This window comes from Sapajus apella, unplaced genomic scaffold, assembly GCF_009761245.1.
Source record: "Sapajus apella isolate SASKATOON/1434 unplaced genomic scaffold, GSC_monkey_1.0 scaffold6, whole genome shotgun sequence".
Taxonomy (NCBI): domain Eukaryota; kingdom Metazoa; phylum Chordata; class Mammalia; order Primates; family Cebidae; genus Sapajus; species Sapajus apella.
The window spans coordinates 6,226,809-6,252,916 of NW_022436946.1; the positions used below are offsets into that span (position 1 = coordinate 6,226,809).

General features: G+C 38.4%; 1 protein-coding gene across 13 annotated transcripts in view; it reads left to right on the plus strand.

Annotated features, from left to right (window-relative positions):
• The first annotated feature begins 1,709 nt into the window (after nucleotides 1–1,709).
• The window catches only part of PLAGL1 (PLAG1 like zinc finger 1), a 68,580-nt gene continuing 44,181 nt past the window's right edge, over nucleotides 1,710–26,108 (plus strand). For 10 of the 13 annotated variants that reach the window (XM_032274547.1, XM_032274559.1, XM_032274546.1 and 7 more), the window contains exons 1-3: nucleotides 1,850–2,470; nucleotides 5,706–5,761; nucleotides 24,787–24,826. The gene's annotated coding sequence lies outside the window, so the exon portion shown is untranslated. The other 3 variants (XM_032274545.1, XM_032274551.1, XM_032274548.1) reach the window with 3 other exon arrangements.

Consider the following 26,108-nt stretch of genomic DNA (forward strand, 5'->3'; position numbering starts at 1 on the left):
CTGAGGAGAAAAATTGATCTAGAGTAACTGACACAGAGACATAGCCCAGATGAGAATATTAAAGGGTACATTAATGATAAAGAATTCTTCAGACATCCAAGCAGAAAAATCCATGAGCATGGAATGTTTTTCCATCTGTTTGTGTCCTCTCTTATTTCCTTGAGTAGTGGTTTGTAGTTCTCCTTAAAGAGTCCTTCATATCCCTTGTAAGTTGTATTCCTAGGTATTTTAGTGTCTTTGTAGCAATTGTGAATGGGAGTTCACTCTTGATTTGGGTTTCTGTTAGTTATTGGTGTATAGGAATGCTTGTGATTTTTGCACACTGATTTTGTATCCTGAGACTTTGCTGAAGTTTCTTATCAGATACCATCTCACGCCAGTTAGAATAGTAATCTTAAAAAGTCAGGAAACAGATGCTGGAGAGCATGTGGAGAAATAGGAACACTTTTACACTGTTGGTGGTAGTGTAAATTAGTTCAACCATTGTGGAAGACAGTGTGGCGATTCCTCAAGGATCTAGAATCAGAAATACCATTTGACCCAGCAATCGCATTACTGGGTATATACCCAAAGGATTATAAATCATTCTATTATAAAGACACATGCACACATATGTTTATTGCAGCACTATTCACAATAGCAAGGACTTGGAACCAATCAAAATGCCCATCAATGATAGACTGGACAAGGAAAAGGTGGCACATATACACCATGGAATACTATGCAGCCATAAAAAAGGATGAGTTCATATCCTTTGCAGGTACATGGATGAAGCTAGAAACCATCATTCTCAGCAAACTAACACAGGAACAGAAAACAAAGCACCACGTGTTCTAACTCATAAGTGGGAGTTAAACAATGAAAACATATGGACACAGAGAGGGGGAACGTCACACACCAAGGTCTGGAGTGAGTGGGGGACTAAGGGAGAGACAGCATTAGGAGAAATACCTAATGTGGGTGACGGGTTGATGGCTGCAGCAAACCACCATGGCACGTGTATACCTATATAACAAACCTGTATGTTCTGCACATGTATCCCAGAGCTTAAAGTATAACAATAAAAAAAATCAGTGAAGCAATTGCCGTCTTGTTGTGTTAGGTTTTGGAGGAAGGTGTGGATTAAAAATATTTACCCAGCTCAGTTTTTTTTATGTAGAGAGAAAAAAACCCAGATCTTCTCAAACATGGCAGCACTCTATGAACCCTGGTTGGGAATATGACTTGAAAAAGAAAAAAGTCCATCAAGAACTTTAAATAAAAATAAAAATTCAGGGATGGACAAGTGACAGTGAATATCATATTCATTTAAAGATAGAATTAAGACAACATCTGGAAAAATAAAAGTTGCAGAGCAATTGCAAATGTTCTCAGCTTTGTAATAGAAGTAATGGAAATTGAGAGGCGGGGGGTGAAAGCGGGTGGAGGTGCATGATGCTAATTAACCTCATCTTTCAGAGCTGTGAGCCTGTCTAAACTTGAAACATGTAGTGAACTCCTTACACCTCTCAACCTTTTTACGTTATGTTCATAGGCCTTTAAAAAGCTCGTCTTGCAGGGAAGAAAGCAAAAGAGATTCCCTTCTGTATTTTATGGAAATTCCAATAACATTAAAAAATTTGAAATTATATGAAGCAGACACAGTATGATCCCATAATCATAAAATTACTTGTGTCTCCCCTTTCTGCGTCTTCGTTTCTTCAGCTGCGCAACGGGTGTTTCTCCCAGCGCTGCCGTGAGGATTACACGTATTTACCTGCGAAGTGCTCAGGACAGTGCGTGGCGCACGGTCAGTGCTCACGTTTGGGGCAGCCGCACTTGGGCGCCACCGGCACCGGGGTAAGTTAGTTTGGCCTATGGCCGCGTCCCCGCATCTATGGCGTTTCTCGTGTGTGTGCCTGGGCTGGGGCGGCCCATCCTAGCAGAGACTCCGGCGGGCAGGCTCCGCCGCGGCTCCGGGCTGGCTCGGGTCTACCTGCGCCAGCGCCATACCTGGGCGACCTTGGCTCTGGTGACCCGGCCGGCCGGGCCTGTGGGTGCCGCTCCGCTCCCCCCGCGCCGGCCGCCGACCCCTGGCTCCCCCGTGGGGCCTCCTCCTGCCACGTGACGCCCCCGCGAGGGGCCCCAGCGCCCTCCTCAAGGCCGCGCCGTTCCGGCTCCCCGCCCCGCCTGCGCACGGCCTCCTCGTTGCAGCCATCCTCTTGGCTGCCGCGGGCGGCAAAGCCCACGGCATCTGCCATTTGTCATTCAGCCCGTTGGTACCGCCCCAAGCCTTGATTTAGACACGGCCGGGCGTGCTCTGGACTCACTCTCGCGGCGGGCGCTGGACAGACGGACTGGGCAGCCGAGCTCGCAGCCCAGCAGCAGCGCGGGGCCTTGGCGCGCGGGGCGCTTCCCCGGGTCCGTCATGGCCGCGGAGGCAGCGCGCTGGAACGGCCTCGCCTGAGCTCCGGGGGTCGTCGCCCGCAGGGTAGGTGGCCGGGTGCTCGCGGCCGCGGCGGGCGGGCAGGGGCGGCAGTGGCCGAGCATTGCCGCGCGGCGCTGCGAGGACGGCGCTGGGCTTGCGGCCGCGAGGAGGGTGTGCCTTTGCCGCGCTGCCTACGTGTGGGTCCGGGCTCAGCGGGGCAGGGTACGGGACCCCGCAGATCGTCACCCGCAACCCAGAGCGTCCCACCGCGAGTCCCGCCGCCCCCCGGGCCGCCGCCGCCGGAGGGTTCGCGCGTGTCTGGTATGCGGTCCGTGGACCCGGTTCTTACAACCTGGCGCTCTAGCCTCGCCAACGGGCCGGGAAAAAAAACAGAACAAGGAAAAGAAGCAAAAGTCTGTTGAAAGTAATAGTGGGACTAGACAGTAACTGTTTGCACTTTCGTCTGTTATGGAAAATATGATTATTTTGATGCTCTAGTATTATCGACTGTAATCAGACATACTCTTAAAAGTATTTTAAAATGTGGGCTCCTAAACATTTCCTAGATCGGGACAGCAGATGATGCAACTTGCTTACTCTCCGCACCCAACTTTCAGGGCGGAGTGGGGGTTTCTACCTTTTACTGAATGTACTTCTGTATTTTGAATATTTTGTTTTCATAAAATGTGTTACTTTCATGTTTTAGGAAACCAATAAAAATCAAAAATAGAAACACCCAGCTTAGGTCCTCCTTCTTCCAGGAATCCTCTAACCCCTCCCTCCCAGGCAGGATCAGAGGCCCGTCTCGGGTGCTTTCTGGGGCCTCACTGAGGTCCTGGGTCCCCTAAGTCCTCTCCCGTAGCCCCTCCATGTATTAACCCATCAGTCTCGCTGGGCCCAGAGGCTGCTTACTTAGCACATGGTAAGTGATTGATATTGTTTAATGACCGAGGGAAAAGATAAAATGTTAACTGATGTTTCACGCTTTTCACTCTGAAGTTAAATAGTGGTAAATTTATATATGCTTAGATAAGAACATTTAACAGTTAAGGATCTGGAAAAGTTGACGACGTCCGATATCCATGTTTCCTGATCCAGCAGTCGCAAGTCTGGGTGTTCTCCCTTTAGAACAATGTTTTTCAGAACTTGAATTTCATTTTAATGGGTCGTAAAGTCATTTAAGTGGATGATCAGAATTTGTAAAACACAGACGGAGAATCGAACATCAGCGTCTCTAAGGTCATAGGGTGTTTTCTTTATGAATCTCTCCCCCTCTCCTCAGTTTCATGCATACACAAATGTGTGTCATGATGTAAAACGTCATTCTTTAGTATGAGTCATGGTCAAAAAAGTTTGAAAGCCACTGCCCTAGATACATTTTCATACATGCCCACAAACAGACGTGTACAAGAAGGTTGACTGCAAAACCAGAAAACTGGAAGCCGCCATCATGCCCACCTGAAGGAAAAAGATACATGATACACCACTCATAAAAAGGGCACACTGTACAGTGGCCAACGAAGTATTTTTGTGTTTCAACACAAATGCCTTTCAGTATTGAACCAAAAAAAAAAAAAAGTTGCTGAAGAATGCGGTGTGATATCATCTATGTAAAATTCAGAACGTGGTGGAGCAAAGCTATTGTTTAGGAACGCACATACAGGCATTAAAAGTAGTAAAGAAAAAAAGTCAAGCTAATGGTCATCTCCTGGCGGCGAAGAGAAGGTCAAGGGCTCAGAGATGCTTTATCGCCTGACCTGGGCAACAGTTACATGGGTGTTTACTTTGTAACTCTTTGTTAAATGATACACACTAGGTTAGAATGTCACATTTCCCCCAAATATTAAAATATGGATGTTACAAAATGAAGCCTGAGGCTAGAGCTCTACGTCTGTTATTCATATTTCCTGGCTTCTTTTTATAAAATTGAAAAAAAAAATCTTGCTCAGGGAGGTGTACAGAGGGAACTTGTCAGTAATGTTTTCTTTCATAAATTCCATGGTGGACATATCAGAATTTGTTAAAGTATTCTTTATGTATTCTTATAACTTACTATATTTCAAAAAGTATTTAGAAGAAAATATCATTTGCTGTGTTTGCATTCTCAAAAGTCACATTTACATATTTTGTACACAACCGGAATATTTTATATAGTAATTTAAGCTAAAATCAAATTCTGTTGCGAAAAGTGAAACACTAAAAAGTATATTAAAAAATCACAGAACTTTACACACTTTCAGGGTTTTCAAATGCTAACATGTTGTATTTACCTCAATAATTTTTGTTCCTCCATTCTTCTAGGCCACATTCCTAGTGCTCAGTAGCCACATACGACTTTTATATTTTATTATGTTATACATTTTACATTATACCATATTATACAACAATATTTCCATCACTGCAGAAATTTCTATTGGAAATCATTCTGACTATAAATATTTGTTGGTTATATACTTGCAGATAGTAAACTATGGACATTAATCTTTGTGCTTTTTGTCTTAAGATATTCTTCTCTACTATTAATGAAATATATTCTGAATATTTTTCTAAGATTTTTTGTTTTGTCCACATTTCGTTCTTTAAGTTACCTGAGATATGTACATGTTTAGATGTGTATATTTTGTTTATGTTGTGAGATCGAGCTTAATTCATTTTCGGGTTCCCATGTGAAAAGCTAATTGTCTCAATATCAGTGATTAGCAGTGCCACTTCTGTCACTTACAGTACCCAGATATGCTTGGGCTTATTTCCAGGCTCTTTATCCTGGTTTATTCCTCATCTGAAAATACTGCAGATCTTCATTTACTATTGCTTTGTATGTAATACATTGTTCAGTTCTAAGAATTTAAAATGTTTTCATGTGATATTTTTTCTTCCCCTAAGAGATTTGTAGAAAGTAGTCTAGTTCCAATGTGGAAGGTTTTGTGAGTTATCCTTTTGTTACTGATTTCTCATTTGCACTGTAGTCAGCATACATGTCAATGCTACCAATTCTTTGAAATTCTAGAATTGCTTTATGGTTTTAACTGTTCCTTGTGCCATCAAGAATAATTTGTACTCAGAGACTTTTGGGGCAAGGTATATAGGTGTGCGTATATGTGTAATATGTATACATACATACACTTTATATATAGATTATATGTATAATCTCACTATAGAGTTTACATAGAAATTAAATATATTCATATAAATTTATATATATAAATAAAATATGCTAAGGTTTATGTTTCATCAATTCAGGAAAATTTTATCTTTATTTCTTTGTTTTCACCCATTTTTGTCCTATTCTTTCCTTTAGGAGTTACAATTAGACTTCTGTTAGACTTCCTTACTCTATCACCCACATCTTTTAAGGTAGGTTTAATGTATTTAATATATATTTTTTATCCATGTTGAAGTCTAGATAATTGTTTTAGTTCTATATTCTGATCTTTGTACAATTCTCTTTTTTTCTTTAAATGAGCTATAATTTACGTACAACAACAAAAATAAAGTGTGTAGCTTGATGAAATTTACATATGTATTTACCTTTGTAATTACTACACGGATAAACATATAAAACATTTTCATTCCTTCTGCCCTTCCTATCAAAGGAGCTACTTGCTTTCCGTAGTCAACTATTGTCCTGATATCTGTGACCATGGATTATTTTCAAGTGTTCTCAAACTTCATATAAATGGAGTCATACAGTTTATTATTTTGTTCATATTGTATTCATCCATGTTGTGTATATGTGTATTTTTGTTTGTTTTTATTTTTGCTTTATATCAAGGATTGGCAAACTATGGCCTATGGGCCACTTCCAACCCAATGCATGTTTTCGTGTATAAAATGTTATTGGGCTTGGTTCCATGCCTCCTGTCTATAATCCTAGCCACTCAAGAGCCTGAGGCAGGAGAATCTCTTGAGCTCAAGAGTTTGAGCTTACAGGGAACTAAAATGACACAGCCCTACAGCCTGGGTGACAGAGTGAGATGACCCCATCTTTAAAAAAGAAATTATTGGAACATAGCTATGCCCATTTGGCAGAGTTGAGTAGTTATTGCAGAGGCCATATGGCCCACAAAGCCTTAACTATTTACCACGTGATCATTTACAGAAAAAAATTTGTTGACCCCTCTTCTATAATATTGCATTATATGTATATATAATACAAGCAATTTGCTTATTCATTTTCTTGTCAGTTAACATTTGAGTTGTTTTCATTGTTGAGCTGTTAAGAATTAAATTGTGATGAATGTTCTTCAAACTTCCATTGGTAGACATATATCTCTCAGTTATATACCAAGGAGTTGAATTGATGATCTTTGATAGGTTGGTTGTATTTCGATAAACATTAATAATGTTGAACATCTTAAAATATCTCAATCGGCCATTTAGATTTGTTTTGTGACATGCTTATTAAAATATTTTGCCCATTTAAAAAAATTAGGTTATCTTTTTGGTAATGATTTTTAATTCCTAATCTAATCTGGATAGGAAACCTTTGTTGGGTACATGTTTGCAGGTATTTTCTACCCTGAAGTTTGCCCATTTATTCTCTTAATATTACCTTTTGAGGAGCAGAATTATTCCTTGAAGTTTGGTTTATCAGGATTTAGGAGTGGGCAAAAGGGGAAGGGAGTGGAAGTTAGTGCTTTTTTGCATCCTACCTATAAAATTTTCTTCCCACCCATGTTATTGCCGACTCTCAAGGTTTTGAAGACATTTGCCTTTGTTTTCCTCCAGAAGTTTCACAGTTTTAGCTGTTGGGTCTGTGATTATCACCAGTTGATTTTATGTATGGTGTGAGGTAGGGATCAAGATTTATGTTCTATTCTATATGGACATTCATCTACTCTACACATTAATTGAAAAAAAACACACCATTCTTTTCCCATTGAATTGCATTGGGACTTTGTTGAGAAATGAATGGTCATATATTTGGGTCTGTTTCTGGACTCTAATCTGTTCCACTTGGACTAATCATCCATTCTTTAATCACCTATACTTTTTTAATTACTGTAGTTTATGGTAAGTCTAGACATGGTACTGTAAACCCTCCAAATTTACAGTTCTAAAACAACTGTTTTGACTATTGAAGTGCTTTGCATTTCCATATAAATTTCAGGATGTGCTTGTCAATGTCCATTTAAAAAAAAGTGTTTCCATAATACAAATACAATACATTGTTCTGTATTTTTGGTGTAGAGGACTTACACATTGTTTAACTTATTTCTAGGCATTTAATGTTTTTGTGATGCTGTTGTAAGTGGTGGAGTTTTTTTCCCCCAGTTTTATTTTCCAAACATCTTGCTAGCGTAGGGAAATAAAATTGATTTTTATACATTGATCTTGTATTTTGTGCCTTTGCTAAATTTAATTATAGTTCTGATAGTATACAGATTTGGGTTTTTGTTTGTTTGTTTTTTTAGAATGTGCTGTCATGTCATCTGAAAAAAAGTTTATGCTTTTACAATCTCTATTCTCTTTTTCTCCTTTTCTTGCCTTATTGCACTAGCTGGGACCTCTAGAACAATATTTAACAGTAACAGAAGTATTAACAACGGATAGCCTTACTTTTTCCTCATCTTAAGGGGAGAATACCTCAACATTTCACTATTACTGTACTTTTTTTTGTAGATCCTCTTTACCAGATTGAGGAAATTTTCTTCTGTTTCTAGTTAATTGAGAATTGCTTTCACAAATGAGTACTGAATTTTCAAATTCATTACATTCTGAAATAATTTTAGATTTACAAGAATTGCAAAGATAGTGTAGTGTTTTTGTATACCCTTCACCCAGTTTTCTCTCATGTTAACATCTTACATAACCCTTGTGAAGTACCAAAGTTAAGAAATTGACATTGGCACAATAGTGTTAATGAAACTATAGACTTTATTCAGATTACCACAGTTTTCCCCTCTAATGTTCTTTTTTTATTTCAAGATCTAATCTATGCATCACATGGCATTTAGTTTTCATGTCTTCCTCGTTTACTCCAATCTGTGACGGTTTCTTAGTCTTTCATATATTGTCACTTTAGAAGAGTCATGTGTTTTGTAAAATGCACCTCAGGCTGGACATGGTGGCTCATGCCGGTAATCCCAGCACTTTGGGAGGCCGAGGGCAGATCACGAGGTCAAGAGATTGGGACCATCCTGGCCAACATAGTAAAACTTCGTCTCTACTAAAAATACAAAAATTAGCTGGACGTGGAAGTGCATGCCTGTAGTACCAGCTACTTGGGAAGCTGAGGCAGGAAAATCGCTTGAACTCGTGAGGCTGCAGTGAGTCGAGATCATGACACTGCATTCCAGCCTGGTGACAGAGTACGAGACTCCACCTCAAAAAAAAAAATGCACCTTAATTTGGATTTATCTGATGTTTTCTCAGAATTAGACTGAGATTATGGATTTTGAAAGAAGAATATTACAGAGCTGTTGTGCCCTTCCCATTGCATCACTTATGGCAGCATATGATGGCCACATCAACTGATGATGAGAACTTTGATCACGTGGCAAGATGGGGTCTGCCAGGGTTTCTTACTGTCACATTACTTTTTTCCCTTTTCCATAGTCTATTTGTTACAAGAAAGCCCACAGTCAAGAAAAGGGAGGGGTATCAAATAATTTGTGGACATATGTTAAAACCACAACAGTGATTAATATTTTGATGTACTACAAATATTCTATTTCTCTTTAACGTTTTGCCCAATCATTTTAGTGTTCAATGGATCTTGCCTGTAGCAATTATTATTGTGGTATTCTAATGGTGATTTTCCATTTTCTTTCTTGTTTCTACATTTATTAACAGGAATTCTTCTCTAAGTAAGATTGGTCCCTTTTCTCCCATTGACTTATTATTCAGTCAGTTATTTATATCCATGTATATTCATGGATGTTTATTTTAATCTTTGAGCTATAATCTATTATCATTTTTATATTTCTTAACTGTTCTGGCTTTGGCATTGGGACTTTTTTCAGGTTGGCTCTTTTGTCCGTTTGAAATGTCCCCATTAAAAAAAAGTTAATTGTTTACCATTTCCTTACTGTCTGGCACTATGAGATGCTCCAGGCTTATTTAGTATTTTCTCTTCCTCAGCCTTAGAATCAGTCATTTCTCCAAAATGTCTTGATTCCTTTTATTGGAGGATGGTATTAGAAACCAAGATCTGTGTGCTTAGGTGTCCTTGCTGCTACTGAGCTGTTACTATTTCTTGGCCCTCTGGGAACAGAGCTAGTAATTATATGTATGTATACTGGATTTTTAATTTTGTCAAATGATTTTTCTGCATCTATTGAAATTATGACTTTTCTTAGTTTGATGGCATGAAAAATTACAAATATCTGACATTTTAAAGGATGTTTTCCCAGTATTCCTTAGAGCTTTGCAAGTATTACAAGGTTTTGTTTGTTTTAGAATATCTAGCTTTCCATAATGCCTGAACAAATCTTCCTAAGATAACTCTATAACGATTTTGATATGTCATAGGGCACAAGCCTTCTTTTTTCTTCTTAATGAGTTGGCTATTTTGGGACCTATTCTAGTCCATATGAGTTTTAGTACCTACTTATAAAGTTTCCCAAAATGTCCTGTTGGGATTTTTATAGAAATGGCTTTGAATTTATAGATTAATATGAGAAAAAAGAGCATATTTGCCGTATTCCATTTTTTCATTTATCTCACATGCTCTTTTTGTGTCCTTCAATGATATGATATAAAGGACTTGTACATATTTTGTTACTCTTATTTCTAGGTCCTGATGATTTTTGTTACTATTGTGAATAATTTCTCTTAGTTTCCTGTTTTCTAACCAGCTAGTTATTACTTCATAAATAATATTATATTTTTCACTTACATAACTAAATAATTTGCAAGAAATGATTTTTTTTCTTTTCCTTCTGATCTTCATATCTCTTACTCTTTTGCTTGTGTCTAATTTCACTGGCCAGGACCCCCAGTACAATGAAGAATAGCGGTGCTGATGATGGGCATTGTTTTGTTCCTGACTCCCTGAGAATACTTCTGTAGCACTGAAGCTTAGTATGATGTTGTTGCTGGATGTTTAAAGTTCTCTTCTCCTTCTAGTTCTTTCAGAGTTTTATATCATAAATTGTATTGTATTTTATTTTTTTTTTCCTGAATCAACTGGACTCTGAGGCCAGATTGCTTGTATTCAATTCCTAGTTCTGCTCCTCTGCTGCCATGTAATATAATCTTGGGCAGTTACTTCTCTGTATTTCAGTTTTCTCATCTGTGAAATTTAGGTACAAGTGTCTACCTAAAAGGTTGTTGAGAGAATTAAATGAGTTAATACATAAAAAGGGGTAAGAATTGTGCTTAGTCCTGGGAAGCACTCATTTTTTCTTCATTTCTTAGTGTTAGGTTATTTTAAATTATTGTAATAAGTAAATTAATTACTAAATCATCTTGTACTTTTAAGTAACCTTACACATATTTATTTACATGATTTGGATTTAATTTACTGTTTTAGTTTTTTTTTTCATGTAATATTCATGAGTCATAAAGTGACTGTTCTTCTGTTATAGCAAAGGACATGATGAATGATGGATTCCTAGAACAACATTACACAGGAGTTAGCAACTGAGGTGGCAACATTCCCAACTTTCTGGAGCGATTTATATCTGAGTCTTTTGATAAGCTTACAGATAGAGAGAGCTCTTGTGTGAGCAAATTCAGAACTTGGCATGTATTGTGGAAAATGGCCGCTAAACAAAATGGAAAAGTGATTTTAGCTTTTCTTATGTGTTTCATATTACATCATTAATACATTGTATTATTTGTGTGTGGAGATTTCAGTATTTGGAATAGTTTGAAAGATTCATTCACCAGTGCTGTACTGAGCATTTTCTATGCCAGGCATTGTGTTTTGTTGGCTTAGGGGCATATCTTTGCTCTTCAGGAGCTTAGGGGTCAGTTAGGATCATCTTGAAGTTGAAGGCAGGGCTATTTGTATCATTCAGGGAAACTCAATGATCCTTTTTTTAAAAAAAGTTTTTGAACTTTCTCTTCTGTTTGCATTCTGAAATACAGGAAAAAATATTTAAACTTTCTAATGTATTTCTTTTCTGTTTCTTTCACTCCCCTCAGCACCTTGGTTTAGGCCCTTGTCACCCTATGCTATTTTTCCCTATATTGACTTTTCTTCGCTTTGCATCATGTATAATGACCACTGGGGTCAGTTCCCTGAAAAAAGCCCTTTAGTGGCATCCTAGTACTTATGAGGTTCTTGGCTTCTTAGCTTGACAGTGGTACTCTTTTGTCTGGTCCTAACTACTTCATTGGCCTCTTCTCTGATTTCTCAAAACTAATCCAGTGGTACAGGTGGTCCTGACCACTCAGCAGCCCCTAAAGGGTTCACTCTCCTGCCTTTGCAGCTGTGTTCTTATTTGTGCCATTTCCTCTGTCTTAAATTTTCTCCCCAATTAATTTTTAACAATTTTCCAGGCTCTATTCAGAGAATACTCACTCTACAACCCTACTAGCTAGATGGAAACCCTATAATTTATAACCTATAGCCCTTGTTAAATTCTTACCTTTCATCACCAATCTTTATATCTAAATGTCTTTTCCAGATGATCAGGTTCTTAGATAGGGTTCAAGCGCCTGACATGATACTTTGCATATAAAGAGCAATTGCTAAATAGCTATCACAAAAGTACCTACTATAATTGTGCTACAATTTTGCAAAGTAAGTAGTATTATCTCTCTTAAATTGTGAAGAAACTTAGTATCAAAGAGATTAGGAAACTTGCCTAACACCATATAGTTAATAAGTGGCAAAACTGGTTTGTCTGAATCGAAGCCCTTGCTCGCTCTTCTATGCCGTACTGCCTTTATGCTAAAAATAAAGCAATAGTTAAATAAAATTACTGAACAGAAGCATTTATGATAAAACACACACTGAAAATGACATACACAATGAAAGCCTTGCTTTCACTGTCAGCATACTATGGAACCTTCACTTTGGTGACCATGATAGTCGCTATGGACTAACTGGTGTACTCCTACTTTCTTTGGACTTTCCTTCTAAGTTTTTGTTGATTCTAATGAATAAAGTTTGAGTAATCTAATTTTAGCTTATTTGGGGGTAAGAAAAACAGTAAAGTTTAGCCACACTTTGCTTGGTGTTTTAAGTAGAAAATTTTACATTTGCCTAATAACCTTTGCTGGGCAATGGATAAGGTAAAAAGAGCCTACTTATCTTTCATAAAGTACTTTTTCTCTGCTTCTGTTGAGCTATAAAATAGGTGGGAAGAAAAACATATGAAGACTGCCAGTCAAGTATATAGTTTGATGAGTTTATGTACATATATGTATACCTGTGTAGCTACAACCAAGAGCAAGATAGAGATTATTACATCCCTCAAGAAGGAGAAAATTCTCTCATCTACCTCCTGGCCAGCACCTCCCCAACAGATCATACTCTTCTGATGTCCATCACTGTAGATTAGTTTTGTCTGTTCCTTCCCACCTCGCCCCTGAGATGGTATCTCACTCTCACCCAGGCTGGAGTACAGTTGCATGATGACAGGATGACAGTTCATAGCAGCCTCAACCTGCCAGGCTCAAGTGATCCTCCCACCTAAGTCTCCCTATTTTCTTGAATTTTAAGTATAACCAAATTACACTTAAAATTATTCTTGAATTTTAAGTATAATTTTTTAAGTATAATTATTCTTGAATTTTAAGTATAACCAAACAGGATGTAGTCTTTTGTGTCTGGCATTTATTCAGCATAAATTTTTGAGAGTCATCTGTGTTGATGCATCTATCAATAGGTGGTTCTTTGTGTATTTTTTTCTAAGTAGGAATTCATTGTGGTTTATATACCACAATTTGTTTATCCATTCTGTTAATAGCTATATGGGTGTGTTCCAGTTTGGGTTCTTATAAATAGACCTGCTGGGAATACTCATTCACATGTCTTTTCGTGAACATTTTCAGTATTTCACCAAGGAACAAATCTGAAACTAGAATTGTTAGACCATAGGGTAGATAAACAGTTTACAAAACTCAATGCGTATGTGTACGCTTTTGCTAGCAATAAGATTTGTAGTTGCAGTGTACATTTTCATCAGCACTTGATATTGTTAAGTTATCAATATGTTAAGCCCTCTGGTGAGTTTCAGGTGATATTTCATGGCTTCATGGTCTCATGGTTTTCATTTACATTTCCTTGATGATTATGACTTTTCTGTTTATCTTTTAATGCTGTTTTTTAGTATCTTAATGAAATCCAGTTTATCAGTTTTTTAATAGTTTGTTTTTTGTCCTGTTTAAGAAATCTTTGTCTATCCCACAATCATGAAGATATCCATTTTTTAAAATATTTAGATCTGTGACCATTCCATCATCTATCTCAAATTAATTTCTGTATGATGTGAGATAAGGGCCAAGGTTAATTTTTTCAGGGTAGAAATTTAATTGCTCTGGAATCTTTTGTGGCCTTTTTTCCCCTCCATTGAAATGCATAGTGCCCTTGTTGAAAATCAAATGCCTGAGTATGTGTGTCTGTTTCTGAACTCTAAGTTCTGTATCCTTGTTCTGTTTGTCTACCTCATGATCAAAGATGGCTAGCCAAACTCTACCTATGATGTCTGTATTTCAGTCAGAAAAAAAAATAAAACAAAACAAAACAAAAAACAAAGGAATAAATAAGACTATGCTCCTGCTTCAAGGACAATACCCAGAACCTGCACGTGACACTTCTGCCTACATCCTGTCAGTAACGTGACAACCTTTATCTTCAAGGGACATTAAGAAATGTTCTTATGCTGAGGAGTCATGTGTCCATTTAAAATTCAGAGATTATATTACAAAGAAAAAAGGGAAGAATGAATATCAGAGAAAACTGGCAGCCTTTGCCATACTTTCTGTTTATGAGCTTGAGGTGCTTAAAAACCTTCATTTGATTCAATTTCACCTACTTCTCATTGAAGCCTTCTTGGCCAACTTTTGCTTGTAATCATACATGCAGACATCACAGCTCTGTGATAGGACTCTCCCAGATCCACCTAATAAGAGGCGTAATGGGGTCAGCTACTTCCTAGTCAGAGAAATGTCCAGACCTTGTTAAAGTTCTCTCAAATCACCCAGTGTTTCTTCTTTATGTGTCACCATTGTGATCATAGCAGTTGGGAGAGAACGAAACCCTAAATCAAGAAAATTTAAAGGAAGATGTGGCTCAGCAGGTCTCAAAATAGAGTGGACAATGGTGGGAAAGTGACTAGGTAAACAGTTTTTTGTTTTGGTTAGCTTCTGACCATCCTTTATCCTTGATGTTTGGGAAAAAGATTAGAGGTCTAGATTTCAGTTCTGTTTGCCTTAATTTTATGGCTGGCCACCATTAATATATTCAGTAACATAGATATTTTATGGAAATACTATTACTAGTCTTTGAAACAAAAGCCTCTGTTTTATAATTAAGATTTGAGCCCATCAAGTGTTAAATTTTCCCTTTCATCCCTGGAAAATATATTATGAAATGTTTAAAAAAGGGTGATCTTTCTTCCTTTAGTCTTCAGGCAAATAAAAACAACCTTTATATTTCAGATTTGAAACATTTTATATAAGCATATGTATCATAATAGCATTTGAATTTTAAGTGATATGAGTATCTTATGACAGTATAGCTTTTAAAGATATTTAACTTAGAAAACATTCATAAATTTATTTAACAGATATTTACAGGAGGTAAACATAATTTGAAACTTAAGCCAAAATGGTTTACACATAAACAGAAAGCATAGAAACCTGTTGAAATTCTGTAGTTTAGAATCATGTTTCCTTGGCTCAACTTACTCCTCAAATTAACAGTTTAGTTTAACATTTATCGCCTTTCCCAAAGTAAAGCAACAAAATAGAAACACCATAAGAAAAAAAGCAAAAGCCAAAAATTATGCATCATTTATTGAATGATACAAAAAGTGTAGCTCAACACGTACATATAAATATCTGCATGACACTACAGTTTAACTTTTTTATTAGTTTAAGGTTAAATTGAAAGGGACCCTCCTTTATTGTGAATATTTTCCGTATTGACCACTTGTTGTAAATTATTTTATTTAATTGTCTGAACAACCTGAGAATAGATAGTTTTGTCTCCTTTGTACAAATAAGAAAATTTTGGCTGAGAAAGAATGAAGCCTTTCCCAATATCAGACAGTTAATAAGTAATGCAGCAAGTGTTTGACCTCCGATCACTTGGATTCTGAGCACAGTGTGCCTGTCCTTTTTGATGGTTCTATCTTATTGTTACTTAATTGTTCCCATTAGTTGATGGTAAGATAAGGGCATCACTTTGAGAGATGTGAAATAGTCCAATTACCTCCATGAGGTCAGAAAATTTGAAATTAATGCAAATTTGCTATGAGCAAATACATCAGAAACTGACATGTATTATAATGGGAATTTATAATGAGAATTTTAATTGGATTAGAGCCCCACTCTTAAGACATCATTTAACCATAATTACCTCCCTGATGGCTCTATCTCCAAATACAGTCCACATTAGGAGTTGGGTTTTCAACATTTAAATTTTGGGGACACATTTCAATCTGTAACAGTGGGTTTTGCAGGAATAAAATGTTGGGACTGAATATGAGTTGCTCCAGTGGTCACACTGCTGTCTCTCATCATCTGCCATGTTTTTTTTTTTTTTGTACGAATAATAATAGTAGTAGTTATAATGCCATTAGTTTCATTTCGCTCCTACTTGAGATTTCAAGAGCTAGTGTGAAGTAGGGCTGCCTTGTTAAATCTGTCTGCGTTTCTATGGAGTGTAAAATCAGTGTCATACGTTGTAATTGTAATACCTTGTCACATTCAGAGATGTTTAAAACTGCAATCTGGAAAATTGCCTTTAAACAGTGGGGGGGAGGGGAGAAAGATGTTCATATTCTCAGAGGACACAATGTGGAACATGTGGGCATGGCATTCACTGTGAGATTTTAAAATCTACAATATATAGGAAAATTGCTGGTTTTTCTGACACCTTTCTGAGATTATCAAAATAATAAAGATCCAAACCTAGTCTTTCCAGCATTGCAAATTATAAATTTCACCAGTATACTCTAGGGAGTCTCTGGTCCGTAACAGTTTTGAAATCCTTCACCAGATTCCAGGAAGCCTGGGGAGTAAAATGCTTCTTGATTAGTCCCTGATTCTACCATCTTGTTCATCATTTTTAGAAGCACTGGCTCTACCCCCTAGGGAGTTCTTTTCTTTTCTTTTTTTTTTTTTTCCTTAGCTACATATAAAGTAGACATTTGAGAATTTGCCTCATTTGGGAACTGAGCAACTCTCTCTGTCCACTTCCAGTATATAGAGGGTTGGGGGCCAAAGGGTCATTTTAAGACTTCAGCTGATAAGCTTATTCTTTTTGGCAGCACAGTTCTCTCCAAATTTGGAAGGTTTCTTATCTGTTTGTCCCCAATCAGTTCTGTGTGCTAGAAAACACAGCCTAATATTTACTTTTGTCATGCATGAGTCCTGGTTTTCCGATTTGCTACATTGATTTGTATTCTGGCTCCCATAGCTGTCTTTCTGGTCCTAAAGGAAGTTATCTTCGGACTGGCTGGCTTCTACTAGAAAGCTTCACTTTTAATCTGCTCTATTCTCTTAGTCATCTTATCCACATGAAACAATTTAATGGAGGATATACTATGTATCCTTATCCTGAGACAATTTTGTTTAAAAAAAAGTTTTCCTGGGCTTTTGATCTTCAAAGTCTTATCTTTAACTGTTAGTGTAGGGGTGGAGAAGAAGTTAATTTTTGTAGTTGCAAAATCTGAAATGTCTGCAGTCTACTCATTCCCTTTCACTTCTTGGAAACTGGATAGTTCTTTTCTGAGATCAGCTCTTTCTTGAAATACTTTGTCAAAGAAAGCCAGTAATAACCAATAAACATTTCAATTGTGTGGTTTTGTTTTGTTTTGTTTTTTTGAAACAAGTCTCACTCACTTTGTCACCCAGATGCAGTGGCATCTTGGCTCACTGCAATCTCCACCTCCCAGGTTCAAGCAATTCTTCTGCCTCAGCTACCTGAGTAGCTGGGATTACAGGCACATGCCACCAGACCCAACTACTTTTTGTATTTTTACTAGAGGTGGGGTTTCACCATGTTGGCCAGGCTGATTTCGAACTCCTGACTTCAAGTGATCTGCCTGCCGCAGCCTCCCAAAGTGCTGGGATTAGAAGTGTGAGCCACCCTGCCCAACCATATTTCAATTGTTTTCTTCTTGCCTCTTTAGAGCTACATGTTCATTTGGCAGGAGATCTGCCTCCAAAAGTAGTAGAGGCAAATGTTTTACTAGATACGTTGCCACTGTATAAAACACATCACTATCTTTCTGGCCCTTAAAATCAGTTTCCTCCCTACTTGCTGACCACTAAACCAAGGTCATATATTTTAGGTTTTTGCTAAAACAGCACCCTACTTCTGGTACCAATTTCAATCCAACAGTCAGGATGGGCTAACTTTATATTGTGCTAACAAGCCATCCCTAAACCTCAGTGGCTTCATTCAAAAACAGTTTATTTTTTGCTTGCAGTAAACTCCACCATGGATTTGCAGAAGACTCTGCATCACATAGAGAGACTCAAGCCTGTGGGTGTACCACCTTTGTCATTGTATACTTTATAGGACACTTGGCCTTCTCAGCTGCTGTGGTTCAGAAAGGAAATGTTCAATGGTTTTCCCTCCATAATCAATTTTTTATTAACAGCCTAGAACGAATCTCATGCCCCTCCTAATTTTAAAGGAGTAGAGTTTAAGCCAGGATATAAATAGAAACACTTTTACCATGCATCTAAATATTTATAAGATATAAATTAGGCAGACCAATTAAGTCCAAAGCTAACCAACCAAATCCAAAATAGATCTTTCCTTGACCAATTCACCTGATATTTGCTGGAAAACCTTGTTTGAATGTGGACTTCTTGGAGTCTACTTCTAGAACATGGCACTGGGGGAAAGCTGGCTACTAAGCCCTGGCCTGTTTTACCTTCTCTAACTGTTCTATGGTCAATCTGCCTGCTGTGTCCACATCTCTGGCAAACAGCAACCCCTTGACCACCCCTTGGGTTTAGGGGTTGCATATAACAGGGGTACAGTCTATCCTTAAAAACACAGATCTGGGAAAGAGCCTGTGCAGTCCCTGGTTAGCAGGCTTGAAGCTCTTTGGACAAGGAATTCCATGGTTCTGGGAACCAGGAGCATAGCCTAGGAGAAGGAGTCTAGGCTTGGGTAGGCATCTTTGACTTAGGCCTTTGGACTCCTGACTCTAAAGGAAATGATGCAGCTAGATCAAGGCTGGAATGGAGCATGGATCCTAAGGCAGAGCCCCTCTTGCCCAGGTTAAGGGCAGTACTGAGTGAGTGCAATGTCTATATGCCTAGAAAACCAGACAGGTTATGGGGTGAGCACATAACTCTCTACCATACCTCATGCTTACCAATTTGGCTTCCATAGTAGAACTAGGGAAGGAAGATGCCCTAATCACCAACACTGAGTATCATATCTTGACAATTAAAATCCTCATTATAAAGTTCCATTATAAAATATAAGTCAAGTTTCTGAGGTATTTCCTCATAGCAAAATTGCATCAGTTCTAGGTTTTCCAACCTCATGGACATAATGGGACCATGTCACATCTGTCAAAGTGATGCCCGCATCTTGTCATCATCTAATGGAAACAACTAAGAAACAGTGAGATGCTTGTTATCTGTCTGATGTTGGGAAAGGTTTTATTCTTTTTCAGCCACAATTTTTTTATGTGTACAAAGGGGCTAAAGCCACCTATTCTCATGTGGTTGGAACAATTAAATAATTTACACCAAGTGGTGAATGCTGAAAACATTCATAGGCAAAGCAAGATCCTTTTTCTCAATTAAAAATAATGAAACAATGAGCTATTCTAAGGAATGTGTCTGCTAGATAATGCAGGGGCATGACAAAAGGGAGGAAAGACGGGTTGGGTCCCTGGAAGATGAAGCCTTTAATATCCTGAAAAAAGTGCCTTGGGGCAGCCCTGGGCTCTTGCATATCTTGAAGGGAAGATATGTTTTTACTGTCTCAACCTAGTAATCTCTCTTGAGCCTCAGTGTCCTGGTTTTAAAAATGAGGATAATAAGAATTGCTTTGATGACCTTGATAAGGCTCTTTTGATAGAGTAGTAGAGATTAGAGCCTGGGGAATGGGTTGGAAATGAGTGGAGGTAAGGAAATGGGATTATCTAAGATTTCTGTTCTTTCAGAAGTTTGTCTGAGAAAGGGTGGGAGTACAGCAGGACCTGGAGGTCAGTGAAGGTTTTGTTCTTTAAAAATTGGGGACTATCGGCCTGGCGCCATGGCTCACGCCTGTAATCCCAGCACTTTGAGAGGCCGAGGTGGGCAGATCACGAGGTCAGGAGATTGAGACCATCCTGGCCAACATGGTGAAACTTTGTCTCTACTAAAAATACAAAAATTAGCTGGGTGTGGTAGCACACTCCTGTAGTCCCAGCCGTGCCAGAGGCTCAGGCAGGAGAATCGCAGGAGAACCCAGGAGGCAGAGGTTGCAGTGATCCAAGATCGCACCACTGTACTCCAGCCTGGTGATAGAGTGAGACTCTGTCTAAAAAAAAAAAAAGAAGGGAATATCAGAGCATAGTATGTGTCAATGACAAGTATCTTAGTATAAAGGGAGAAGAAAATGTAGAAGAAATTCGGAACAGAGAGATGGAGTTGGCCTCTGGTTCTAGGGAGGGTGCATCCTCCTTTGGATATAGGCAAGTTTGTGGGTATGTGGGACGTTTGTGAGCTAGAAAGTGGAGATACCCTATCCAACAGCTTTTGTCTCCCAGAAGCATGAAGTGGAGATGTTAACAGAGAGATGTTATATGTAAGTGTTAGGAGTGGGGAGGGCAATTGCAAGATAGGAGAGAAGGTGTGAAATGAAATGACTGAAGAGTAGGGAAATGTATAATTGTTGGGCAGTCTCTAGAATCCAAGTGAATTTGAGTTGGCAGAGTTAGAGTCTGTTTACCCATGTGTACATATATGGAGAGAGAGAGAGAGCAAGAGAGAGAGAGAGAGAGAGAGATTGATTATGAGGAATTGACCCAGATGATTATGGAGGCTGAGAAATCCCACAATCCACTGTCTGCAAGCTGTAGACTTGGGAAAGCTGGTGGTGTGATTCTGGTCTGAGTCTGAAGGCCTGAGAAACAGAGGAGCCAGGGGTCTAAATCCTAGTCCAAGGGCAGGAAGAGATTGGTGTCCCAGCTCAGGCAGGCAGGAAGAAAAAGGGGTGAATTCCTCCTTACTCTACCTTTTGGTTCTATTTGAACCCTCAATGGATTGGATGTTGCCAGCCCACACTGGGGAGGGTGGTGTTCCCCCCAAGTCCACCAGCATGAGTGCTGATTTCATCCAGAAACACCTGCATGGACACAGTCACACTGAGCTGCCTCTCAGGGCTTTTCAAGTTATCCCTGAGGTATGCATTATTATTTAGTTAGCGCTGTGATTACAAATGTGCATAGGGTTTTAAGTGGTCTGCTCTGAATTTTTCTCCCTCTGTTATTTTTGGCGCGAGATTTTATAGACTATGAGTTATTTCAAACATGCCTGACCTGTCTTCATGTCTATGCAAGGTCATTGCAATGAACTGAATGTGCGTATTCCCCCAAAAGCCATGTGTTGAAACCCTAATTATAATGAGATGGTATTGGATGGCGGGGCCTTAGGGAAGACATTAGGCCATAAGGGTGGAGACTTCAGGAATGGGATTAGTGCCTTTATAAGAAGAGGGCAGAGGACTAGCTGGCTTTTCTTCCCACCTTTTGAGGATGAGAGAGTCATCAGTAGACAGTTGGAGAAGGTTCCTCACCAGAACCTGTCCATGCTGACACCATGATCTCAGACTTCTCTCCTCCAGAACTGTGAGAACTAAATGTTGTTTCAGCCATCCAGTCTGTGGCACTTTGCTGTTGCAGCCTGAACTGACCAAGGTACGCATGGTCAGTTTTTAGAATTTTCAAATGCTTTCATGTAAAACGATAAAGGATATCATCTTCCTGGCAGGTAAATGCACGTCAAAGGAGGGTGCCCACAGTAGTCCCTGATGGCCTTTCAGGGAATATCTCGGTTTCCTCCTCCAGAACCTCTGGTGAAGTGGAGCCAACCTGCCATAAACTCTGCTGTGATTGTGCTCATCACAAGGGGATTTATGGGGTGTTTGTGCATGGCTATTCTTTGTAAACAAAATTAGACAGATATAGTCTTTATCCTCTAAGAATTTAACAACTTAAAAACAGTGACATAAATGTTATAGCTGAGGTGATAGATAAAATAAATATGAAACATTTAGTTAATCTTATAGGATATTCTGGAATGATGAACCACTGAGAAATCATACAAGCATTGTGTTCATACCGTACACCACCAGGTGACTATGTTTAGCAGCAGAGAAAGGGATGTTAGCTTAGGCATAATCATTACTACTCACCATTTTACATGAAAGCATTTGAAAATTCTAAAAACTGACCATGCCTGCGTTGGTCAGTAAAGGGTGCAATAGCAAAAATGTCATCTCACCAAGACTTACTGGGCAAACATCACGTGTGGGAATGGAAAAGTGTTTCTCAGTTTATATGTTATATGTTTGGAAAAAGCTTAGCAGACCAACTAGAAAGCTTATTCTAAATAAACACTATGCTTTTAGAAAGATATGAGAAACAAGGCATGCTAAACTTAAAGGGGGCTTTATGTATGTGTCTCCCTGGGAAAAGAGTTGGAGATAAACGCAGCTCATGGAGGAATTCCGTCATTCTTAGAACTTTGACATCTATTTTGTCCCATGTTTCAGAGATAGAGCTTCCAGAGAAAATTAAGATTACCATCTGCCTTATATTTACTCAAGAAGACCAGGACACAATGTTTTCTTGAAATAATAATGCTTATAAAAGTCTTAACTCTGGGATACTGATAAGAGAGCTGTATCCAGTGTCCCCTGAGTTTATCACGCTGGCCCAGCCATGGATAGCTGGCTTCTTGTTGAGGAAGGCAGACAGGGATCAGAGGATGGTATTTGAAAAGGAGGAGAGGGTTTCCTTCACCCTGATCTTTTTTGCTTATACCTACCTTTAAGAAAATGTGAGTTTTTACTTTGGGAGGCCAAGGTGGGAGGATCACTTGGGCCCAGGAGTTCAAGATTAGCCTGGGCAATATAGTGAGACCTTGTCTCTACTTAAAAAAAAAAAAAAAACCAAGCTGGGGGTAGTGACACATGCCTGTAGTCCCAGCTACTTGGGAGGCTGAAATGGGAGGATTCATTAAGCCCCAGAGATCAAGCTTGGAAGCTTGCAGTGAGCCTTGATCACGTCACCACACTTCAGTCTGGGTGACAGAGACCTTGTCTTTAAAAAAGAAAAGTCTTGAGTAACTGGGAGAGATTATAAAGCTAGTTAAAATCAATTAATAGTGATATCTAGAAATCTCATAAAATATAAGCATTTTGAAGTTTTTTTCTTTTTAGCTACTCTTTTAACTGAAAACATTTTTCATATATTTAAGTGGTAGTGAAGTAATGAATTGACTTCCCTCCCAGAAAGTCGAGACTAATATTATGTGTCTTCACGTGGAAGGTGAATTTCAGAGCTCCATTTCCCTAGTTCCTATGTATAACTCGGTCATATGCACACCAAACCATGCTAATAATGCATTCTCCTCCCCTGGCTGCCTCTTGAACTTAGATCATCCAGGAGGCGTCTGTAAAGTCAGCACTGTAAAGAAAGCCTCGTCAGGGTATTTGAGGCAGCATATCAATGGCTTATTGAGTAGGCACCTTTTAAGCACTGTTGGATGATAGGCAGAACTGTCACAGCTATGCATAAATGTGCTGTGTAGTTTCACAGAAGAAAATATCTACTAATCCTCAGTTACAATGCTATATTATTAAGCTAATAACCTACAGAAAGTTTGTCACCATAGGTGTCTGTTAAATTACTATAACCTGAACATTATCTTTGGAGTTTTAGATGTCTCTATTGGCTGAAGAGCCTAATTTTGAAGCTTTCATCTGTTCAAAAATTTCATTTTTCCCATCATCATCTCTGCTCAATTGAATATGTCTTTTTCAAGAGCAATCTTGGCTATGTATAAACTGCTGTCTGACAATCCCAGTGAATATTAAGACTGTGTGTCAGGGCTGGTGAACAGTTTCTTGCCATAATATAAAATCTTTTCTGTATGTTCCAACGTTTGCTTTTGGCAATTTTCTAGCATTTAGTGTTTGAATAAAATACTGCTTCCATTTTACACATCATTGTTTTGGATATTTTCCTTGTTGAATTCCGGTATGTTAAAATGAAGCTCACCGATAACCGGGTGATTTACTTGTCATAGCAATGAATAGTGACACCAAAATATCTTTACTTTATCATGGGTTTCCTTGAGGGATGGTAGTCTGGGTTCCCAGAGTCTGCTCCCAAGATTCAGGATTTGCCACTTGCTAGTTGTTTGACCTTAGGCAACCTGTAAATCAGTTGGTGCCTCAGTTTTCTCCTCGTCCAAACGGGGTCAATGTGCATACATCAAAGGCTTGGTATTAGGATTAAATGAGATACACACACACAGACACACACAGTCACAGACACACATACACACACACACACACACACACACACGTATAATATGTAGCTTGACCCATGGTAAGCACTCAGAGGTTTCTTGTTAGAAATATATTGAAAATACAGAATCTGTTAGTGCAGACACTTCTGCCTCCCGTACTTTTTGCATTTGGATTTTTGAAATGAGTGATCTATGCTGTGCTAACAATGAGAAAAACTTCTCTCCAGAGAATTTATTCCTTAAGCTAAAACTTTAATACAGAAAACTAAAAGTAGTCACTCAAGAATTGACATACAACTAGGAAGAAGTAGTACTAGTAGTAGTAGTAGTAGAAGACATAGAACTATGGACAGGGAGCAAAATACTTTTTGTAAATGGCCGTTATTATTTTAGTGTTAAAAATAGATGTGCAGTGGAGCGGGGCAGAAAGGGATTGTGGCAGACGAGGTGGCGTGTGATTGTAAAAGGGCAACATGATGGATCCTCGTGATGGAACTGTTTAATATTTTGACTAGTAGTAGATATGTGGGCTTACACATGTGATAAAACTGTGTGAAACACATGATATAATTAAACAGGAAATCGCAATAGACTAGTAGATGGTATTAATATAAACATAACGGTTGTGATATCGTACTGTTGTTTTGTGAAATGTTACTGTTGTGGGAAACTGAGTATGAACCTACAATGATCTCAAAATTACAATTAACAAATGCATGTGCAAATATATCAAACTAGTAACTTTTTATTTTTGTTTTCAGATCGTTCCTGCCTGATTCATAAACATCGCGATTGGCTTTTGTAAGCTGATATTTTAATTTTGTTTGTCCTCTTTCCCCAATACCTTGTCTTCTCTAATAACTTGATAATGTTTTTTTTAGAGCTCCTAAAGCAAAAATTGGAGCAAAACTTTTTTATTTTGGGTTCTGACATTATTTTTAAAGTCTGTTTCACTTTTTTTCTGGTACTCTTAGATGATAGTTGTTTTGATAGTGATTTTTGAAGTACATGTCTTGGCCTAGGGGCATTTGTTTCCTTGTAGTGACTGACTTCTTATCAGAGTTATGGTTAGTGGGAGCAAAGGGCAGAGCTGAGGTTGTATATAGATGCAGACATCCTGTTGGACATTAGTCTTCCTTCAAAACATTTTTATGGGTCTTTGTTTTTAAATAGTCTACATAGTATCATTTTTATGGGGGAGAATTAAAATCTACTAAACCAGTTTTTAAAGCATCTTTGAGAATTTATTGTCTGAGATGGCTTTGTTTTTCATCCTGTTAGGAGAGGAGAATATTGTTACAAAGTAACATAACAATGATTTGCATTCTCTGACAGATTCTAAGTCTATATCTTGAATCTTATTTTAGTAGATTCCGTTTCACCTCTTTTGAGGCCACCAAGAAGACATATACCTCTAAAACAGTCTTAATAGTACATATCTTGGCATACTCATTCCTTGGGATGTTAACTGACGTTAAATGGAAAATTGGCCTATGGTCATTTAAATTTTGGGGGAAATCTGAGTTAAAATTAAATTAGACTTGTTTATTTCCAACAAGTAATTATCAAAGACAGGGTTTGGCCTATGGTGTTTCTCAAACGTATTTCACCATGCAACCCCTGCCTCATCATCAGATATACCATTGACCTGGTGCTCCTTGGAAATTTTTGAAAAATATTGCTTTAAAATTTAGGAAATTGATATAAATAACAGAATTAATTGTACACTTTTCAGAATGATAGCAAACGAAGGACATTTGAGCAGAATGCAGGCTGGACCATGAAAGGACAGATGGATTAGCTTAAACAGCTGACATGGAGTTAGACCTAAATCATTATAAATATAGTTATAAAACCACATAAAAATTTAAAACCTGGAAAGTAAAAATGCATCATTGTCCCTTACTCCTTCAAGATTCAGGATCTGTCCTTCCCTGTAAAACTAATGTGTCCTAATTCTTTTTTTTTTTTTTTTTTTTTTTTTTTGAAGGGGTTTTCTTCTTTTTCCCCGTGTTGTGTGCGTATACAAAAATTTCGCCCCCCCCCACCCCCCCCCCCCCTGGTTTCGGCCATTTTCCTGCTC